The sequence below is a fragment of the Linepithema humile genome, chromosome 4, assembly GCF_040581485.1.
Source record: "Linepithema humile isolate Giens D197 chromosome 4, Lhum_UNIL_v1.0, whole genome shotgun sequence".
Taxonomy (NCBI): domain Eukaryota; kingdom Metazoa; phylum Arthropoda; class Insecta; order Hymenoptera; family Formicidae; genus Linepithema; species Linepithema humile.
In genome coordinates this window covers 16736917-16759297 of record NC_090131.1, presented here as the reverse complement: position 1 = coordinate 16759297, position 22381 = coordinate 16736917, and the positions used below count along the sequence as shown (strand labels likewise).

The window sequence follows — 22381 nt, the reverse complement described above, 5'->3', positions numbered from 1 at the left end:
AAATATCGTGCGCATGAATATTCAGCGGAGTTTGTTAAGCTCGAGCACGCTTGTCTAAAGGGTAGTTAGTGCAGTGAATAATTATACCGGCTTGAATCTTGATGAATCAATATTAGAATTTAATAAAGCCGAAAGATCACTCGTCGTGATAAAACGTTCCGAATCAATTGCGACAAAACGACGACGATCTAATACGAATTGATACGCTATCGCAATTATTTGCGCGAGTTCCTATCGAGACCCCCTATCGCGTTACGGCGTGATAAACTCCAAGTTTTCCGTGCTATCGTAGATATTCAATTTCCGGGGAGATCCAGGGACGACGGAGCTTCCGCGTCGGGCTCGTAAAATGCGCGACGATCGCGACGATTCGACGGCGAGGATCGCAAGTGTAATGCTCGCATAAAGTCCTGCTCGTAGCATTCTCCGGCGACAGATAAGACCTTGAGGAAGGTCAGTGTACAAACTGGGTGCGCGGGAGGAATAAGAGCGACGGGATAGAACGAGACGGAGAGGACGAGAGTCAAGAATCGCGATCGCAATTGGGCAATCCGGGCTATTCCCGCCGGCGGGAGCTCGGATGGAAAATGCGGAGTGCGCCATTTCGCGGGATATCAAAACCACTGTCGTCGTATCGTTCGCGGCGCCTTCTCGGAAGGCGCGCCGCCGCCTTCCCGAGACTTCCCCGAGCGCGACGCTGTTGTCCTAGGATAAGAAGACGGTGTCAGGACCTACCACTACTACGACGCGTAGGCGCTGTCGCGTCAACGCGAGGAAGCGCAGATGGGAGAGAGAAAGAAAGAGAGAGAGAGACGGAGAAAACGAGTGGCCGTGCGAGACCTTTAGCATTACCAAGTCAAATACGGCGAACGTTGCCCGCCGCCGGAAAAATGGCGAGGATGCGGGGAGTCAAGGAACCTCGGCAACGCGGTTGTTCGCCCGCGCCCCGTAAGTGCTTTTTCCTAGCAGCGAGGCGCGTCACGGACCGCGCTTCAATTTACAGGAACGACGTCGCGGGTATATTCCTGGCACCTGGCTTAGACGGACGTTTCCTCGGGGAGACCCACGGATTGAATTCCCTCTGAAGTTGAACTTCGCGTTGGTAATGTTGAGCGCTTCTGGAATTTGAATCTGCGTCGTTGACATTTGAAAAAGCTTCGGCAAAAGTGTTGCTCGCGACGAATTTTCAACTTTTCCGCGTCGCATTCGCGCATTCTATCTCTCTCACTCGTGCGCGCGTACATAATGCTGAAAGAAAACAAAATATTGACGTAAGCGAAGACTCGGCATAAAAGAGCCGTGCACCTTTTACCCGAATCATTGCCTACGCGATTGCGTCGCACGTACGCGTGGCGGTGTCGAAGGTGCGAGCGAGAGCGCGCGTATGCGAGAGACGGAGACGAGAGGGAGGGAAATCTTGCGTCAGAGATCGCCAACGGAGCTGTTGGCATTTTGCATCGGCGTTGTATGCTCGAAAGTTTATCGTCCTATACTCGGATCGCCGTTACACTCCGTAGCGATCATAAGACGCGGTATTCTCGCGAACGCGGACAAGAAGAAATTGTCGTTCGATTTTCATGGCTCGGCGGCGAATTCCTACGCTGCCGAGCGCGGGCTCTTCGCGGAAAGTTTCGCAAGCGAGAGACGAGTCGCGATGAAGGCGATGAAGGCTGGCGACGTCCAGCGGCTTTGATAATCGATCAGCAATTAGCCGTACCGCTAATTATGATTTTGATCGTTAATAAGTAAGTTGTTTTGATCGGTGCGCGACGCATCGTTAACCATCGCCAAGTACGCCATAATTCATTATAAAACCTGGTCTTAACTATGATATCATTACGATACTTAAAATCAAGGCCACGCTACGCCGTCGCACGTTGAATCAACTTGGCCATTCAACGCTTATAATTATATCTTTGCTGACGTGATTTGCAGTGATCAATGTGGTAAATCAAACGTATGACAGTTAAAAGTTCTATTTGTAACAATGAATTAAAGTGCGATATCGCACGAGCCATTCATAACATTTCAACGTTCTCTTTCCGCTCAGCATTCAATTAATTCGCAATTCGGCGACGTATCGAGATCGTCGGCGGGCGGATCGGGTCAATGTTAAATGGATTACGCGTTCGTGACGTCCCGCAATCATCATCCCCGAACATTACGTCTATCATCGTTCGGCCGTTTAGCCCAATTTCGTACGGCTCGCAGACGAAACCGTGCCGGAGCATCGACTTCCGTGACGCAATCGCTTCGCCGCGGTGTTCCTGACCTGCCTTCGTTCTCTTTTCTTTTTTTATCCCCCACTGCGGACCGGGCCGGGCGATCGCCAAGTCGGTGGCCGAGAGCCAACTGATTGTGAGTACAGCAACCGCGATTCGAGACATAGGCAGCCTCATATTACGACGGACAACCGGCAGGTAGGTTGTAAAGTCTCCGTCATAACTCCCGCAGGATAAAAATCCTGGCGCACGCTCTCCGAGATGTGTCGGTGGTGGTGGCGGACGGGCCGGTTGGTGGGACGGCGAGACCGGCCGTTTCTCGGCTTGCGACACCCTTCGCGGGAGAGACCAACGTTTTCCGCTCCTTGGCCTTAATTAACATCTGACACGAGTCCACTACACCGCCACCGGCCGTCTCCGCCGTCCGATACCCCGCCGGACTTCTGTGTTTTCTTCTTTTTCCCTCGCATTCTCCTTCGTCTTCTAATGCCGTTTAATTGCTTCCCCAGCTGTTGATAGGTGGTTGAAAGGAGCGCTGACCGATGGCAATGCTTGCTAAACCCTGAACGTCGTTTCAGGTGACAGGCAACGATAAGATCTCGTGGGTACTTAATTCCGCGTGAAAATTCAGGGAACTGATATTCCAACGCGCGAGCAATTCCTCGAATGTCGTGAATACCGTTTATTATAATGTGATTTACGTCCGGCGACGTTTCCGAAGGCGAAAATGAGATTTATTTGCGAGAAATGATGCAAAAATAAACGCAAAACAAAGAAATAAGATTGCAATACAAAAGAAGTATCGAGAAAATATTTGTTTTAATAAAATTATAAATATAAGTGACAAGACATCGCTTGTAAGTTACGTTATAATTTATCGTGTACTTTTCAGAGAGGGCAATTTGTGCGCTTAAGGCGCAGTTTGAAAGTCGGAACCGAGCCCAATTGTTTTATCGCGCAGTATTTACACAAATAATATATCACACGTAAGGCTATGGCAATGAGCAGCGTCATACCAGAAAGAGAGAAAGAGAGAAAGAGAGAGTAACTACCGTCAGGTAGCAGTTGAGAGTGTCGAGATGCGAGATCGCGATTGCACGCGGGATCAATAAATCAATGTACCAGACGATCGATCATAACAGCGAACGCGAAGCTGCTCGGCTCCAGGATGGCGATTAGCAGGGACGTTTGGATAATTAGTATATATTCATCGCGTGGCTAAATTACGCCATTCTGGAATGTAGTCGCAAGCGCGATTCGATACCGAAATGAAATTTATCCTTGATACGCTTCGAAATTGATTTTGTTTGCTGTCGGACCGCGGTCTCGCCGTCCGCTCGATAATGAATTTTGTCGCGTCGGAAAATCCGCAAAACTCAAATACGGCTTGATATAAAATGAGAATATTGACGGTGCAACGTATTTTAGTACACAAAGTTCCTCTAAATACGCTCTGACTAATGCGAGATAATGCCGCCAGCTGATTGCGGGGCGCTCAATCATGACGAATTAATTACTGAGGATTCGCCGGATGATGACTGATCAAACTTACTTGCGCGCCGCGGCAAATGTGCATAAATGCATGGTAAAAACCTTAATTTCTGCGTCCGGGCGAGCGGTGAGGTACGCCGCGATATCGATCGGCGAGCTGTAGCCGTGAGAAGCGGAAATATAGACGCGAAGACGCGTCCGTGAACGTCGGTGGAAACGAAGGAAAAACCGAGGTCGTGATGGAACGCGAACTGGCCAAATGCGAAGAACAATGGCCGGTATTCGCTGGAAATTAACATTTTTACACGCAGAACTGACTCCGCCGATTACACCGACACGATGTGCTCGGCCTGCATGAAGTCTCATTGTTCTGCGGCAACGGCGAACGACGCAGCGCGCTCGTAGTAACCTTGGCCCCGTTATTATTTGCTAATCTACACACCACGCGATCTCGGCGCGAGCGCGGCGCGCGATGAGCTCGCGCGGTTCCGCCAACGATAGCTTTGTTTATGAATAGCTTTTCATCGCGCGTGTCCGGAGCGGGGACGCGAGCGAAACAAAGATACTGCAACTGAGAAGAGACGAAGAAAAGGACTTGCTCATGTGCGACAATCATATCGTGAAAAAAAAAGCCTTGTAATGTGATAATCGTATAATCACATAATGCTTTTTTTCGGCGAACATTAAATATAATATTGCCGCTATAATAATTAGAATAATAATTGAAATTTTGGAAACTAAAAACTATATTTTTACGCTTTGGATACGAGAGTTTTCGACACTTATCTCTCAATTTTTACACTCGTACTCATAAAAGTCTTTTATTTACAATAACACACATAGAATGAAAGAGCATTCCACGCGGAGCGTCGAGCAAACGGACGATTGACCTACTGCCAGCCGCAATCGCTCAAATTTCCCCTTAATGGTAAGAAGACTTTATGCGGTACTTCGAATTATTATCTCGGAAGTAGTTCGCCGTAGTGGCTCACGCCCAAGCGAATAAGCCGCGCTCTCCCTCTTTCGCTCGCTCGCTCACCGGCGCACACTGACACTACAACCAATCGTATAATCACTATTATCGAAGTGAATTTATACCGTGGTAGCGAAATTCAGATAAAATCGCGGTGCCCGACATTACCTGGAAGAGAATAACGATCGCCGATGGTGCCTTTCAGAGGCACGTGGTTCTGCGAACTTTACATCCCATCGCAATTGCGTTTCTCGCTTGTTCGCGCTTCAGTCGTACGCGTGCAACGGTATATGCACGAGACAGTAATAAGGAGGAGAAGGTGGCAAAGGGGAGGAGGGGACAGGCTTGGCGAGCGGGCGAGAGGGCCGCGGGGAGAGAGGGGACTCCCCTTCGAGCAATTTTCTACCTTTGTTAGGCAAGCCTCGCGCGACGGAGCGCGAGGGGAAGGAATCGCGCGGGGAGGCGATATAAACGAGGCCTGATGCAATTAGTTTTACGAGAGATAGAGAGAGAGAGAGAGAGACAGAGAGAGACAGAGAGAGACGGACGGGGTGTATGAGTCTATAGGTGGCTACCGTGGCATTAAAGTGCCACTAAGGCAGACACGCTCGCGCTTTAGTGCTTCTGCGTACGTTACTGCCAACGAGTCGTAATCGGACGGTCGCGGGGAGATTTAGCTCAGGGCTAGGCGAAAGTATCGGCACGGACGATCGTATGGATCTCGCAGCGCTGCTGTAAGGGCTGAATTATGCGCGGTTTGCCGCTGCGATCGTTAAGATCGCAATTTAGTTTCTTTCCAGCCGAGGAGGAGGAGAGAAAGAAGGAGAGAGCCGGTTACGAAGCCACGCGCGCTTTTCGTAACAATCGTCGTAAAATGATCCGAGGCGTGGATCTCTCGCCTGCGCAGTAAATTTCCCGAAGTCTTATTAATAAGCAGCAATATGCGCTTATGCGCCGTGCGATACTGCGCACATCTCATTTGCTTACGCTGTGAAACGCTGGAAAAATCCGCAACCATTTTCCCAGAGATCTAATTGCGAAAATTGAACGAAACTCGCGTTGCGCCTCGCGGTGTTGCGTAAGATCAATTGTGAATACGCACTTTCATCGCGCATACGTATACGGCGAGCGTCGCGTACACTTGGCGGCGCAGTAAGGGCTCAATTATACGGGCTACTAATGATCGTTAAGATCGCAATTTAATTTCTTCTGGGCGGTACGCGGAACGTATCAAGGTTTACAGTCGTCCGTAAAGCGCTTCGTAAAGCACTTAAGTACATGAAGCTAATATAAGCAGTATATAAAATTCTTAATATCTAATAAATATGACAATCTACGATCCCGGGGAATAAACTGTAAATAAATTTCTTGGAAAATTTTCATTCCAATAATTCGTCGCGTTTTACGACAATTTTAAAGAAAGTAAAGCTATCGTCAATTAATAATTATACTCTGATAGTAGTATAAAAGCAAATTTTATGACGTCATGCAATGTCTGTAATGGATGTAACGGACATCGTCGAAACTCTCACGAAGCGCATAATGCCTACCGCGAATTCGCGCACGTGTATTGCAGCCTCTCTACGAGGAAACCGAAAGAGAGCAGATAATAAACCAATTTTGAGGTAATGTGGAGGAAACTTATTAAAGGTTCGTCGTTTCGTGCGCGTCATTAGAGACAACTCGTGACTTTCGCAATGCGAATAATAATTTTCCCCGACTGCGCGTTTGAAAGCTGATTTAGCAAACAGCCTTTCCTTGATTGATGCTTGCGTTCTTAGTTCGTTAATAACAACGCGAAACTTCTCTCTTCATTCGTCAGATTTTAACGTAGATGACTAACTTTGCTCGTCGTAAGAAAATTAATACTTAAAGTTCCAAGTACACGCTTGCGTTATAAGCGCAAAGTCTAAAATCTTTATATTTCTTCACAAAAAAATATAACAATAATAAAATATATTAAACTATCATACCTAATAATCAAGTTTATTATTGTTCAGATATGTATATGCCTCTAATCGCGACTTATGCAACGATTAGCAATATTATATATATAAGCCATGTATGTACATTATTTCTCTCCTTTAAACTAAACCTTATGTAAGCTCATAATGATTAATTAACAATCTGTCGTATGAATAAGTGTCTACATATACAATCCGGGAAATAATACATCCTGCGTAATCAACCACGTAACCGAGATTGTGCGGTTGATTTTGAGCAAAATGCTATTTTCATATTATCAATCTGACTCAAAGCCATATACCAATGCGTATGCGCGCGTATTGATATGTGTACAGAGTCGACCGCGACCAGTCAGACGTCACGTCGAGCGGCTTGAAAAGGACGTCGCATGCAAAGCGAATCTTCCTTCCGATTCGACAATGGCCGAGGGCGCGAGTACGCCGACTGCACCCGAGATATGCCTGTGCCCCCGCGCTGCATTGTCTACCTGCGGTTTGCAATAACGACGGCGCGGCATACAGAGAGCTTCATTTCGCAATGCCTTTGACCGACCACCATTGCAAAGAACTGCTTAAACTCCTTGCCGTCAAACGACAAGTACGATTTTCCGCGTGACGGAACGAGCACCGAAGTAGAGCCGCGCTTATCTGCCAAACAAACCGTATCGTCGTGTTGCGTCCTACGTTCACTTGGAAAAGTTTATCTTACTGGGAATTTACCCAAAGAAAGCGAGACCTTGTCGTTCTTACTGCGCACTAAATGTGGCACGCGTTGCAAGCGGAAAGGATCTGTATTGGCGAAAAGATTAGAAGCAAGAATAACTATTAGGCGCGCGGCGCGGATTTCTGCTTGTTAGAGTAATTGAGGAGCAGTAAAGCAACGAAGCGTGAATAAAGTTCCTTTATAGTAATCAAACACTTTCTCTACGGGATACCGCGAATTCTATTACAGGAAGCAACAAAGAACAGGCGGAGTCTTTAATGGAGTCTTTGAAATATCTGTACATGTCTGCCGCAAATACAGAAATAAAATTATTGCCCGACATAAAATAAATATATTTTCAACGACAATGATGACAACGCGAAACAGTGATAGCTTACTCGAAGACGCTCGTTATCGTGTCCGGCAATCGAATCGGTGATAGAACTTCTCACGAGACACATGGTCCCGACGAGGCGAGTCCTTATCGGAAGACTGCAATGATAAGAGAAAACCGCTGCGTTAACTGCGATGCGCTATCCGCTATCGCCAGTGCTCCACCTCGCGCGCTTACGTGGCATCATCGATAAGCGATTCAGCGTAAACTGATTTATAGCCGCGCAAGTTCACTAAATAGGTCGTAGACGTTAATACACTCGGCGGCTCCGCGACGCATCCGATACGTCCGTTCGAGCGTGCACGCGCTCTCTTCCGCAGAAATAAATACTACTACGCTCCAACTTTACTTTAGATAAGGGGGAACCCGAAGAGGAATCCGTCCTGCGTATTTATATGCGTGCATCAAGATAAGTAACACGGCTCTATTTATAGTTGTACTTATGAATACTCGGAAAAGCACTGTCCCTCACTTCATTAGAGAAACGAGAGTAAAGTTCCATGAAATATGGAAGATATAAGGTAATTGCCAGAACATAACTTAAACCCGATATCTACCGTTCCACTGCGGAAGCATCGCGCGGGCTCGCCCGAAATACGACGTTGTTGCCCGTCCACTGTTAACAATGATATCTCAGGATCCGAGCAAACACCATTATTCCTGCCTATATCTGCTGCGCAGATAGCGCTCGCGCTCGGCGCGCCGCGGAAACGGTCTCTGCAACGAATTTTTCAGGAGTACGCTCGAGCACAGCGAAATGCGCTGATACCGAAAACGAACGAGGTTAGTAACATTATCGTAAATCTGAGGACGAAGCGAAAGAGGTTCAAAGACAGATTTATCGAGCGCTCGCAAGAAGTTAATTCTCTGATCTAAACGATGCGATTACTCCAAAGCGGAAGATCTGTTAAGATTTATATGATAACGAACCAATAAAATCTCCACACATATCCGCGTACATTAATAATTAAATGCAAATGTAAAATATTAGTGTTTAGTTCTTTAACATTCTAATTACATCATAGTTATTTAATTATAATATATGTGTAATTTTAAGAATGATCGATTTCATTGAACATTGAAATAAGATTATGGCACAAGTTATTGTCTCGTGCGATAATAACGTTTTCAATTAATAAGCTCCCCATCGTTAGCCCCGAAACAATCGAGCCGCCATCAGTTTTCGACCACCTGGGTCTCTAGCGTAGGTTCAAATTTAGGAATCTCACGACGGTGACCGCGGGCTAAGTAGGTCGTGCGTATGATAATGTGCCCATTATCGCGCCACCGTAAGGCCGACCAGGGATTGTTAGATTTCGCAGGACACCTGAGTCTTTGTCGAGGACTTAATTAATTAAGGACCCTCGTACCGATTCGTCGCGCGAGGGTCGAAAGGGTTACGCTTTTAACCTCGAACAGCTGATGTCCCCTTGTCAACGAGCGGCAAAAAAGGCGCTATTACAAATTTATTATCCGACTCGGAGTGCAGCTGCGCAAGCACGATGATCCTTCGTCATATTTTTTGTCGTCAAGTCGATCCACGGCAACCAATCCAATTATATTTCGTTCGCGAGGAGTAACGAAGATCGCCGCCAGTCGTCTCTTCACAAATAGAAATGTTACTTATCGACACGCGTATCAAGCCACCTCTGTACACTGCGCATCCTTTAAGATCCTGCTAAGGAAGATCCGACGGGATTCCAATTCTATGCTTCATCGCACAACAAAAGCGCTTGTTGTCATGAATATATTACCCCTCTGCCTGGAGGTGGAAAACTTGCCTAGGAAACGACGGGAGAGAGAGAGAGAGAGAGAGAGAGACTACTTGCGCAAAGCCGTGGAGAACCTTCCGGCGCTTCCAAGTTACCGCGCATCCTTATGTACGACTTAATTACCTCGCGTCTAGGCACTCTGTACAACGACGCCTGTATCCCGGGCATACGCGCGTTGCATGCTAATCGAAGCACGCGATTCACTCGTGCGGCGCGCGATACTAAACTGCCGGCTCGCGGAAACGACTAGGAAAGCTACTATATTAAATTAAAGAGCGGCTATCTGTGAATCGCGCACACGCCTACCTTACCACTATGATTTGTGCGATTACGACTGACGAAAATTAGCTCGAAAACGAGCTGCTCCGACTCGCATAAGCCGTCGCGCTATCGGTCGCGATGTACCGCATGAGCCGAGAGCTATGCATAATTAAGCCGCCGCCGCCGCCGCCGCGACGTATCCACGGCTCTCCGATTGCGCTTCCCGATTACGAATTTAGGAAATGCACATTCGCTGTCCAATCAAGCGCGGCGTCTCCGTGTATACGCTATTCCTGCGATAAATGCCTCAACTGAAATATTGACGAAAGTACTACAATAAGATGCTAATCGAGATTCCAAAATAAAAAAACGACGGCTATTAATATAATATGCGCCAGCTGAATGTTGAAACGATTTATAATATAGTTCGAGTAATATTTTATCGTCAATCAATAATTCATTTCCTAGGTTCGATCGCTTCTGTACACAGTCTTATCTTTTATTAACTGCGCATATACCCTAGATAAATCCAGAGATAACCGAACCGGGTGACCCCGTATATTGTCCTTTGAACAACAAACAAAAATAACATCTATTAACATACACGTGCTTGATCTCTTCCAGCAATGCCGCGTAACCTCCATACATGAAGACACGACTCGAGCTTCCTCCTAACAATAAGAAAACGATCGTAATCTCCTAGCGTAGACCAGCACAGAACGTGCGCATATAAAATGTGCGCGCGCGCGCGCGAGGCACACCGCCGCTTTTACGCCTCGGCAAGGGCTTCCTTCGTATCTCGTGCCTGGCCTCGATATTTACAGCGCGAGATGACGTACCTTTACGTACGTTATAAAAGAGTTTGCATCTCGCGTCGCGCTCGCTTCTCCCTCGTCGGCCGGCAGGCAGAGATCCCTCCCGTTCGTGACTGGTTTCGATCGGCCTCCAGTCGACGCAGCGTTGCGTCGACTTTGTCGCCTGATGTGCAGGCGACGCAGCGATTATACAGCAACGTTGTTCCCGGCGGCTTATCACGTTGTAAGACACGTAACACGACAAGACAGATAATGCCACCTCTTCGGCTTCTCCCCTTCCCTCCCCCTCCCCCGCCCCTCATTTCCCATCCCGAGACTTGCGTGTACCGAATTACGTGGCCTGGCCACATGAATAGGGATGTGCCGTTATCCGTTTAGCTCCCCCCCCCCCCCCAGCCACGGCCAAGGACACCGGCCCAACTTTCGAATTTTGCCCGCGGCTACCGAAAGATGCACACTTTCGAAAATCCATGTGATCCGCGTATCGCGTTGCTCGAATAATGCGCTCCGGCGACACGCTGAGGCGGGATTGAGTGACGAAACCCGATCTTGTTTGGATGACGCGAGTGAAAATGCACGGTCGGAATACACACAAAGTATATTAAAAGTCGTTATTCAATTGAAAAATTGAGTCTTAATAATGTTATAAACGACTGTAAGAAACGCGTTTATCTGACGCATTCAATTATTCGACGGCGGTTCGCGTAGGCGAGGCCCCTTATCTAGCGCTTCGTGCCGGAGTAACTACTGAAGGGACTATTTTACGACCGCGTCGCCGAAATCACTGGCGACGTGATAATAAAATAATCTGGGTCTTTCGAGTCATTAGGTCGGTCCTTGTTACTTAGCGAAGCCCACTTTAGCTTCGTCCGAAGCCTCGTACTTCAACTGCGCAAAGTCAGCGATGTGTAGAAACGTGCAATGTTCGAACAAAACATGAATTTACAGTATAGATAGTCGTAATTATAAAATGATCAATCTATTTCGTTCAAAATAATAATATCGTTAATTAATAGTGATAATATGTATTAACGTAAAACGTGTAATAACATGTTACATATCAATATCGGAACGAGAGATTTAATCTTTAATCATGATCTTTTCCTGATCTCCTATGTGCTCGTGTTTTCTTGATAATTGACCGGTAATGCGGTAGCGAGATAAAACAGACTTTCATAAATCGCACGCGTTTCCCAGTTGCGCAATGCGATTTGAATCGTTAAGGGTTAATCATGCGCGCGTTAACGCGGCGCCGTATTAAATTCCGTCTAACTATTCCCGCCGCTGTCGCTGAGATATATCCTTAAACGTTATAGCAAGATGTTACGAAAGTCTCGCCCGAACTATCCCCAATAGTTTCCAGACCTTTAACGAGACCCAGACAACGGCAATCTCGGGAGTCGTTTCAGTCCCTCGCCGGGTTATGGTGGCGCAACGCAACAACACACTTCGCCATACACCATAGAGCAGTAATGTCGCATGCCGTATACCCTGTTAAGTGGATCCAATCAACTCGGTGGCAGACGGACGAGCGCGGGAGCGCGAGCGGTGATGCGCGGAGAGAAAGAGAGGACCTCGCGTTTAGCCGAGGCGGTTCATCGAGAGGTGACGGGCGCGAGAAAGAGACGGAAGGCCGGACAGAGATGACACAGTTATTATGTTACACGCATCCAGAGGAGATAGCGCGCAATGTTAACGCCCAGGGCGATAGAGCGGCACATTCGGCCTGCTCGCGACGATAAACCCCTTTGTTACGCGCCGTTGATTTTCGAATTGGCGTCCATTCACGTCAATCCCGGAAATGAAGTTCCCGATCTCGAATCAAAATCGTCGTGAACAGCGCGACATTGTTCGCCGTTGTCGCGCGGTCGTTTGGTTCGACGCTTGGCCGACAAGCGCGGGATCGTTTCGTTAATAACCCCGCTCACGTACAAAAGATACTGGCTACGCAGATACTGGCGGTACGAAACAATGATAGAACGGCGCCGCGGTGATGAAGATAAATTATTCATAAAAGCGCGACTCTCTCGACTTTATACGCGGCTTCAGAAAAGATCGCCGCGTGTAAACATGCGTGTTCGACGCTTCGCGTGAAATAGCGTGACCGAAGGTTGCATAAAATATATATAATTTAAAGAATTCCCCCCGCGAAGGAACATTTATTTCTCAAGCTTTGCAGAAGTAAATAAAGAATATTATTTAATTGACTTGTGGAGTATTTCTCCGAGGATCCCTTCACAATTGGCTTCGTGTGAAAGCTATTTTAAAAAATGATAACCTAATCGATGATAAATCTGCTGATATACGGATTCTGCTTGATGGAGAGGGTGATAAATTGTGAATTAATTTTATTAAAATCACGTATGCACGTCAAATCGAAAAGATAACAATGATGCATCATTATTAATACTAGCAAATAGTCGCATTATCTATTTGATGGCACCAGCGATCGTTATCGGTTACTCATTCATCAAATGGGACACGGACTAAATAAAGGCACGAAAGTTGCGCTTCGGCTTCACGCACGCATCGATTTCCACGAATCCACCAATCGTAACTGCGCCGTTCGCTCGCATGTTACGAAATATGTTATCGCGGAAAAACGATTGCGGTATGAGGACTAATGCTTTTATAATATCGTGAAAGATAAGATCGACACCAACAACTTGCAATAAACGCGAATAAGTTGATTAGGACAGATGAGACAAGTACAGATACTCCAACATGTCGAGAACGTGCAAAGAAGGACAGCGGAGCATAGAACCCTCCAGAGATATCATATATCTTGTAATTAAATCTGATCCCCAACAGTTAATATCAAGCGGTCCCCGAACAATGAAGTCAATGTTCTTCATGTCACACAATTATCTAATTGATTAGATTCATTAAATGAAAGAATAACTATTATATTAATTATAATCATCAAATCATTAGAATTGATCATCTTTTTATGTCTCTTTGTATCTTTGTCACGTTTATTTATTGAAAAATATGAATTAAGTTTATTGTAATGAATTATAAAAAAAAATATATCAGAGTTAAGAGACAGAGGGATTTTTGTTAAAAAGTTTTAATTTTTAAATCTCTCTAATCGTTCTTGTCGAATTTAATTATATCTTCTGGCAAAAACTTTATAATGCATATTTTAAAGTACCTTCCTGTGCAGTTATTATATCAGAACAGACCTTTATTATCCTCGAATATTCTCGTACAATAAATAACAGAGCGCATTAAGAAGATAATGATGTTAAATTGCGAGGCTGCAAGCACGAAAGAAAGAATATTTATACTATGCGGGCAACGAGTAAATCTCATCCCGTTGTAATCAAGATCTTTACGCGCTTTTATAAAGCGTACCACGCATTCATCACCGCGGCCGGAGACGCGCGCGGGCGCTGCTGCACAGACAAACTAATAGCTTTTAAGAACTCGAAATTATCTTAAACGCACTTAACCCATTTTCAGACGGACTTCGAAGTGCGCGCGGCAGAATGGATCGTTGAGCGAGTGCTCCATTGTTTCTGCTCTACTCGAGCGGTGAATGAACCGCGAGCCACTAATCTTAATGGTGCCTCATTTTTTTTCGTTGATAAAAGCCTAAAAATAGCATTCACAAAAAAGCAGGAGTCACGAATTTTCTATTGCGATTGAAGTCGCGTTTCCTAAAAAAGAATCATACAAAGCAAAGACGTGAAATTTCTGACGTTTTAATAAAACTACTAGAAATTTTTAGAGAAATTAAAAACCTATGATACATATATATATTCGTGAACAAATATATTATTAAATAACTAATACTTATTATTATACTATAAACGGACGCGTATTTTAGATGTACTTATATTCAAGTAAGAAACGGCAGCGCGCGCATGGCTGCTTTACATAATAGGATTTACGACACCTATATCCGTAATGTAAATTGAATATATGACGTGACGGTGCGGCTTTTACTTACGCGCCATTTTAATTAATGACACATAATCATTACTGCAGGACTTACTTTTTTTTTCGCAAAAAGCAAATCGCTCAAGCGGTGGAATTTCCTCTCTAGGCACCGATAGTCGGTGGCCGGACCGAAACCGTCTACGAAACCTTTTAATCAGGATCGAATCGCCTCGAACTGCCAGCCGCTTTCTCCGGGGGTAATCAGGGTTAGAGTTGGGATTATAGGCTGATTGAATTAACCCCGTGTTGCCTGCCCTCGTAAACTCTTACTAAAGTCAAGCCCCGGCTCCTCCCGTCTCGTGTACTCGCATTACGGCCCGAAAGAGTATAGCCGAATAACGGCTCGTTATGGTCCTCCAGGAGGCACACTGTCGAATTTCCGCTTCCTTCCGTTAATGCCCGCGATCGATATCGGTGACTCTCCTGCCTGCGTGATGCACATTCTTAACCCATCAAAGAGAACTGGCACTTTTAGTTTCGACGCGAATTTATTCGCCGCGCGCGGATAGCAATTCGTGTAAATTGCTACATTTTTGGATTTTAGAAAAATGATAAAAAAAATATAAAGGCGATACTTCGTGTCAAAATATTATGATTCAGGGCGATTGAAGAATCGGGAAAGTTTTGCGAGAATTTCTCGCGGAGAATATCGCACGAGCTCTAATGAGTCAAGTCGCTGTATCGGTTTTATAAATAGCGATTCTCGTAATTACTCCCACGCAGAAATACGTCGATGTTGAATATCATCGCGCGTTATATAATTTAATGATATTATAAGGGGACGCGTGATTTATTATGCTAACGTGCCAACGTTAATGACTTTGGCAGCGGCAAAATGACCTTTTTTTCCCTTTTTTTTCTGCCCTTCCCGACTCATTACACCACCGACGATAATTGAAAACACGCATCTCACCTCGCGCATCAATTAACGGGAAACTGCGGTCGTAATCGGCGGAATGCACATGCGGTTCAATTGTTTTTCTTTTCATCGTGCGTGCTGATTAGTGTGACGCGCACGCCGTAATTAGCAATCGGGTCCGCGTATTTCCGTGGAAGCGTGTAAGTTGGAAAACGAAAGTGTGAATTAACACCGCAAACGAGGCTAACTTATTGCACGTAGTATTCGTGAATGCTACGGTACATTCGCGGTGTTTTATCTCGCATAACGAATATCTCGCATTGCCAGCCGCAGACGCGAGTGCGCGCGCACACTCGATATTACTACGTATTACGCCGCGTGTGTTTATCTGCTTAATTCCTACGTACGCCACCTGAACCTGTCGAGAGAGAAAGCTGTTTTTCCATACTTGACGCACTCGTCATACCTACGCCTCGCACATTAGTTGCGTTACATGCTTCTTGCACTGACCTACGCGCACGCGTCGCAGGTAAACGCGATCCGACCGGCTTGTAAGAAAAATATCCGTCGTGTAATACCGAAGTGACCCGACAAAATAAATTTTTCCTCGTGATGCTCGACCAGCATCTGAATACGATAATTCACACGCAAGCGTAATCTCTTATATTTGATAATCGTAGGGATTCATGCGACTTTACCTTTTATCGCGGAAACGACGGAATCGAAGCGGCCTGACTTGATTTAAAGCGTCCCGATTACGGTACCGAGCGAGAGATTACTTCCAACTCGGTATTAATTGCGTCATATATTATCCACTGACCTAGGTATAAACTGCATCTCTTTGCAGAATTGCGTTTCAGTAATGCATGGATCTTATCGGCGGTAAGATATCCACCGGTTACGATCGCTTTTCCCAACGCGCGTGCAATGAAATGTCGAGTTGTCACGATTCTTTTTTCCTTGCAACGCGAGACAGGTTGATGGTGTATTATTAGCTTGTACCGATACGCAACAACGCGACGCTTTTCTTTGCCTCGATTTAATAGACGCGGTGGTATTAATAAGCGAGATTAATTCGCCGCCGCGCACTCGCGTCCGTATATCTAATTACGCGCTTATCGCACCGATAATAACCTCTCTCCTCCGCATTATGCGCTCATACGTGTTGCACTGAGCTTCACGCGTCATTACTTGCATCGTCCATGCTTTGGTTCTCATATTCGCAAAGATAAGATAAAAAATTCGAAGAATAAATATGTACATGCGTGGCCTAATTAACTTTTTGTACTCATTATCTGTTAGAAGAATAACGGATTGAGAAGATTTTACAAAGATTTCTCACGTTTAACTTTTATCTTGTGATTTCAATTTGTAAAAGATATTTACGTTACTTTTAATATGGCAAAAAAAAAAGAAGTTAAATTTACTATTCTTTTTAATAATAATATTTAATTATGTATACGTGTGTTGTCACAATTATGTACATATTTAGATAATGAACAAATAATAATTGCATATACGTCGAGCATAATTATTGTGCATCATCGTGCTTGCTGGTTCATAATTGTTTAATAGAGATTTCAACTCGACCGACATCACACAGCAATTTAGCGAACGTAATGATACAGCTATTTTATAAATCAAGTATGTGTTGTTCATTAGTGGAGGAATACATAATTTAAAATCTGCTAATTCTTATATTATAAATTATAAATTGAGCAACAGCTAGAAATTGTTTGATATTAATTATAAAGGTTATAACGAAATGACAGTAAGAAAAGATAATAATGTACCAATTTTTTTAGTCACTCTGTAAGAGCTCTTTTTGCGAAGTATATCATATCTAAAGGCCTTTGAATTTTATGATGCCCGGCGCAAGAAAAGAATCACTCAATGAAACGTGCCCCATAAAAACAAGTCAATTATATCAATTGCTGCATAAGCAATTGTATCAATAATCGCGGTTTTTTCGTCGCATCAATGAGTTGCGCATTTGAAACCGTGCTTTGACAATTCGCTCCATTGCAAGAACATTGAACTATTCAATTTATTAATAAAATTAAGTAAAAAACATATTCATGAACATATATTTCAAATTGTATAAATTAAAAATTTAATTTTTATTTGTCTCCATGAAACTTTCTGTTTTATATATAAGTTTATATAATTTATATTTCCAAAATTTTACGATTTAAGAATGATAAATTCAATATATATAACTTGTATAAAATTTGAAATTTTTCGCTGTTAAAATAAGTAGAGAAAGTAATTTTATATTTTATTATTTGTAAAAATGTAAATTACATAAATGTAATTGTCAAAACACAGTGTTAACAATTATATAAAAAATCAATATTAGAGAATAAGAAAGCATTATATCAGTGTAATAATAAGTATAGTAAATAAAATCACTCACCAATCGTTGAATCGGAGCTAAGTATGTACGCCTTCAATCTGAAAAAATAAAAATAAATTTTAATTATTACATGCATTTTTGTATAAATTATATCATTCTTATGTTAATTTCTGTATAAATAATTTAACTAGTGATATAAGAATTTGAATAAAAATTCAATAAATGTTTCAATAAATATCTCTCTCGTAATAAATATTTAATAAATATAAATTATCAGGAGACGCGTCTCCGGCCAAGTTCAAATAATTATATGCATGTTGTGTCGTAACGCGATTACATAATAATGATATATAAAAATAGTATATATAAAATAATATATTTCTTTAAAATATTTCCAATTTTGATATCATGCATTAACTAAAGTTGCTCATCATTCCCGTGCAATTCTACATGGGTGACAATATCATTATCTTTACGACAGCATTGTGTGTCGAAGCTGTAAAAACATCCAGCTGTATTATCTATTGACTAGTTTTATTCAAATGACATCTCCGTAGCGCTAAATAAATAGCACTGTTGAATTTTAACGCGCACCCCGACCGCTTATCGCGGCTCAAGATTATTCAAGCGACATCGAAACCGCGAGTTATTCGCGCCATTAACTGCCTATCGATGTCGACAATGACTGCAGTCCTACGCCTCATTATACGCATCAGCGTTCATATAGATATAAGTCCAAGGTAATCGCGTATGTCACAACGGCACGCGCGCTGCGCCCGTATGCGTGAGCGAGTACGTGCACCCGGTCCGTCCCGGCCGACCGGTCGCTCGTTCTCGCACACTCACGCATATTGCAGCAGACTGGGAGCGCGTTCGCGACGACGCGACGCCAGCAAGCGCGGCTGCAATCTCGAGTCATTGATCACCGCAGAAAACGCGGGAAACCACGGCGTAGACGCGGCGGGGCGAAACGGCGCGGCGTCCGTCGTCGAACCTATAAGGCGAAATCTGGTTTTTAGCCGCGAGACCGGAGGCAGAATTGATGAATGAAAAGATGGAACAGACGGCTTGATCCCGCCGCGACAGTCGTGGGATGTCGTCCCACTGAGACACATCGCTTGATGATTATTCGGTCGATCGCATCGATCGCGTCGTCCCACGTCACTTCGTCATTTCCCACGGTATTACTTCCTTCCTGCGGAGGAGGATTACGAGGAAATTACATAGTGACGTGGGTGAGTCGCGCGATTTTCCGCGATGCGTGGGCCCCCGGCATGCGATACCGCGAACATTCACACCTGACTGCAGCCGCGGGAACGTTCCACTCCGCGCTGACCTTGCCGGTCTTCCGCGTCGAGGTGCACCGACGCGCCGACGTATGGAGATCTCTCGCGCAGGTGTATCGGCGACGCGATCGCAGACGCGATATATCTCGGCCGCTCGCGGGTCCGTGACGACTCGGATTTTTGAGCCTAGATTCGCGCGCGAGGGTCATTCAAAAAGTGCGTCACGCCGATCCGTTTGAATTTTGCATCAGTCGAGAGCGGGGCAAAAACTGCGATGCGACGGAGCACCTCGTTATTGTATTCCGATCGAGTCACTTATAACGCGATCGTGAGAATATGCGTGCCATACATGATGATTCAAACATAAGTTAGCGTCATAGATAGCATCTTAATAAAATCTGCATGTTTTCATTGAATTTAAAATAACGACTGAGTATATATACGTGAATGTGCACATTTTTCTAGGATTATCCGCAGTTTATTTTATGATAGGTGTTATGTTTGCTCTGAAGAAAAATAAGCCGAAAATGTTGTCGTTGACGTCGGCACTTTTCTAAAGGATAGGGAAAAAAGCAAATTAGTCACACAACTTTTTATTTGAGAAGAACAGTCCAGGTTTCACTCGCGGTATTGAAATACAATCGATTCTGGGTGGTCTGTCATGCAGGTAAACTCTCTCTTCGATATTACTAATGGGGATTCTGATTGTTCAGTCGAACACCCATCGAGAGTCCGATAATCCACGTGAATAAACGTTCACGGTCACCTTTCGCAATAGTTCAAAGATCAATGTTCGCCGAAACGGACAACTTTGTGCAACTACGTGTATTTCGGTTTGTAATGGCTTAAGGCTCGTTCGCGCTATTATGGGAATAGTAGAGCGGCCGTAAAAGTGTTAAGACCTATGACAGAGCATTGTAGACAAAATACTTTGGATTGGTTGTCGTCAAATAACTGTGAGGTCTTTTTCGTGGTAATAATAATGTGTGAAGGGACAGTCGGCGTCACGGTCTTAAATGTCAAAAAGTTGCCGACTTCAAAATCGCCCTCCCGCTATTCGTTCTCACGCTTTTTTCGTGAGTTTATATTAGCTACAAAGTAATAAATAGGTAAACGGAGGCATGACAAATATCTTAGCTGTTCTGGGAACGCTCGAGAGACTACTGCATGCGCAAAGATATAATAATGGCCGGACTTCCAACAGAGACGCATCCTAAATTTTGAACTCGCATCCCGCATTTGCAATGTAAAAGTAAATAGAAGTTACAAAATGTATTACACGATGATAATAATATATCGCTCATCTGCTGCAACAGTGACATAACTAAAAAATCATGATTTTCCAGAAAACAAGTTTTAATGTTTTAAATCATTATAATTTTGGTAAAAACATCATTTTGAAATAACATATTGTAGTTGGAACAAAAGTGTTATAGTATCGCTCTAACAGTAAACAGTACAAACAAGAATTGTTCTTTCTACATCAAAAATGGCATTTTGAATTGTGTCATAGTTGAGCGATATGCATATGAAATATGTACACTGTTTATGAAAAAAATCGATGCATCTTAAAGCAACCCGCTCACAATTAAACTTTACTATATAGATGAAAAAATAAAAAATAACAATACAAAAAATATTTTTTAAAAATCTGTGTCTTAAATATTACAAACTAATACTTTTCAAAGCAAAATGTTACGGATCTAGCATTTTATCGACATCAATTTTTTTTTATAAACAATGTTTTAAAATGAACCAAAAAAGTCTAATAAAATTGAAACATTTTTTGTACTAATATCACGAAGAAAATTGATTCTAGTGCGTAGCTTAGCAACACTTTCTCTTAACCGAAATAGATCGCGTTCGTTCCAATGCATTTCTCCATCGTGTCCCGACGTTTGAACGAGATTGATCGAGCGATGCGATGCTTTACAATCAACGAGGAACATTCTTAATACCGTCGGCTGTGTCTCACGGCGCGGATCTCGCGGTGACGCCACGATTGGTGACGGATGCTGCCTGACGAAAGGGATCAACCACGAAATTTAATTCTGACGGCCGTTTAAAAGAATTACGGCGCATTAGCGCGCACCTTGGCCCTCGCGGAATGCAACCGTAAAAAGCGTCACTAAAAAGCATGGCGACGCTCTAAGACCGCCATTGTCATGCATATGCGTGCGCTGTGTACACGCGTTACCGATACAATGAGACCTAACTAGCTATTATGCATCGCGACAACGGTTGCACGAATTCTCCATCGGGAATGGATACTGATTTTTTCTCTTTCACTCTCTCTCTCTCTTTCTCTTTCTCTCTTGCACGTGGTTTTCTTTACCAGCAAATGACTTATCTCGTATCCGCGTTTCTTGAGAGGACCGGGATTATTTGTCTCTCGGACTTGAGGGAATTTTACGCGGAGTTCGATTATCCGACAGTCGTATCTCGCGCTTCCAGCAGGAATTATATATTTGAAGAGTGACGAACCGAGAAATGTAATCTAATACAATGTGTAGAGCACACAGTGCTCTATTCTTAAGACTATATTGATGTGATATGTATGTACGTTTAAAAGATTCGATTTTTAAGCACACAACACGTGGATATGATCGGAATACCGCCCAAAAAAATCGCATATGGTTTGCATCTCCGCCGGACATCTGAGATCTAAAATAAAAATGGCACAATAGTTTCCGTCGATGTTAATCACCGTTTTCTTAAGTTCTCAGATGCTTGTTACATTGTAGCGAGCAAGTATAGCGAGTAATTACTCCTCTCTTAAGTTGCAATTTGCTCGGCGATACACGCATTCACCGATACCTTGAGCTGTCAAGAGCCTCCGGGTGCTGGAGGAATTCGTGCTCTTCGATGCTTGACGCAATGGAGAACAGGTGCCAATACATTCGTTACTCGTACTGCTCATCGCGCTTCCTGCGCGGCGGACGCGTGGGAAAGGAAAAGCACGTCTGCACGCGACAATGTATTCGGGTGGCCGGTTAATCGCGAAATTCCGTATATTTTCTCACGCTAGGACGCCGCGGCGCTCCGGCTTTCCGCCGTTTTCCTCGGCGGAACGAGCGGAAATCGAGGATCCTGTTAAGGAAACCGCGAAAAAGTCGCTTAATGACAGGTCGAGAATCTAAACCACCGTCTCGCTTCCCTCCCACCGATAATGACGGAAAACAATGGCGAGTTGCGCGTACGCGGTGTACATGTACCTGTACGCGTCTTAGGCGAACGCATACAATGGCTTCGCCGCGCACATGGCGCGCTCCTGTCTTGCCTCGGAGGGCAGAAGAAGACGAAGGGAGGCGGCGTAGGAAGAAGGAGCCGCGCTACGCCG

General features: G+C 44.3%; 1 protein-coding gene across 2 annotated transcripts in view; it reads right to left on the bottom strand.

Annotated features, from left to right (window-relative positions):
- The window catches only part of LOC105672143 (uncharacterized), a 354839-nt gene that overhangs the window by 145819 nt on the left and 186639 nt on the right, over window positions 1-22381 (bottom strand). For both annotated transcript variants that reach the window (XM_067353333.1, XM_067353334.1), the window contains one exon: window positions 17816-17853. The gene's annotated coding sequence lies outside the window, so the exon portion shown is untranslated. The remainder of the gene's footprint in view (window positions 1-17815; window positions 17854-22381) is intronic.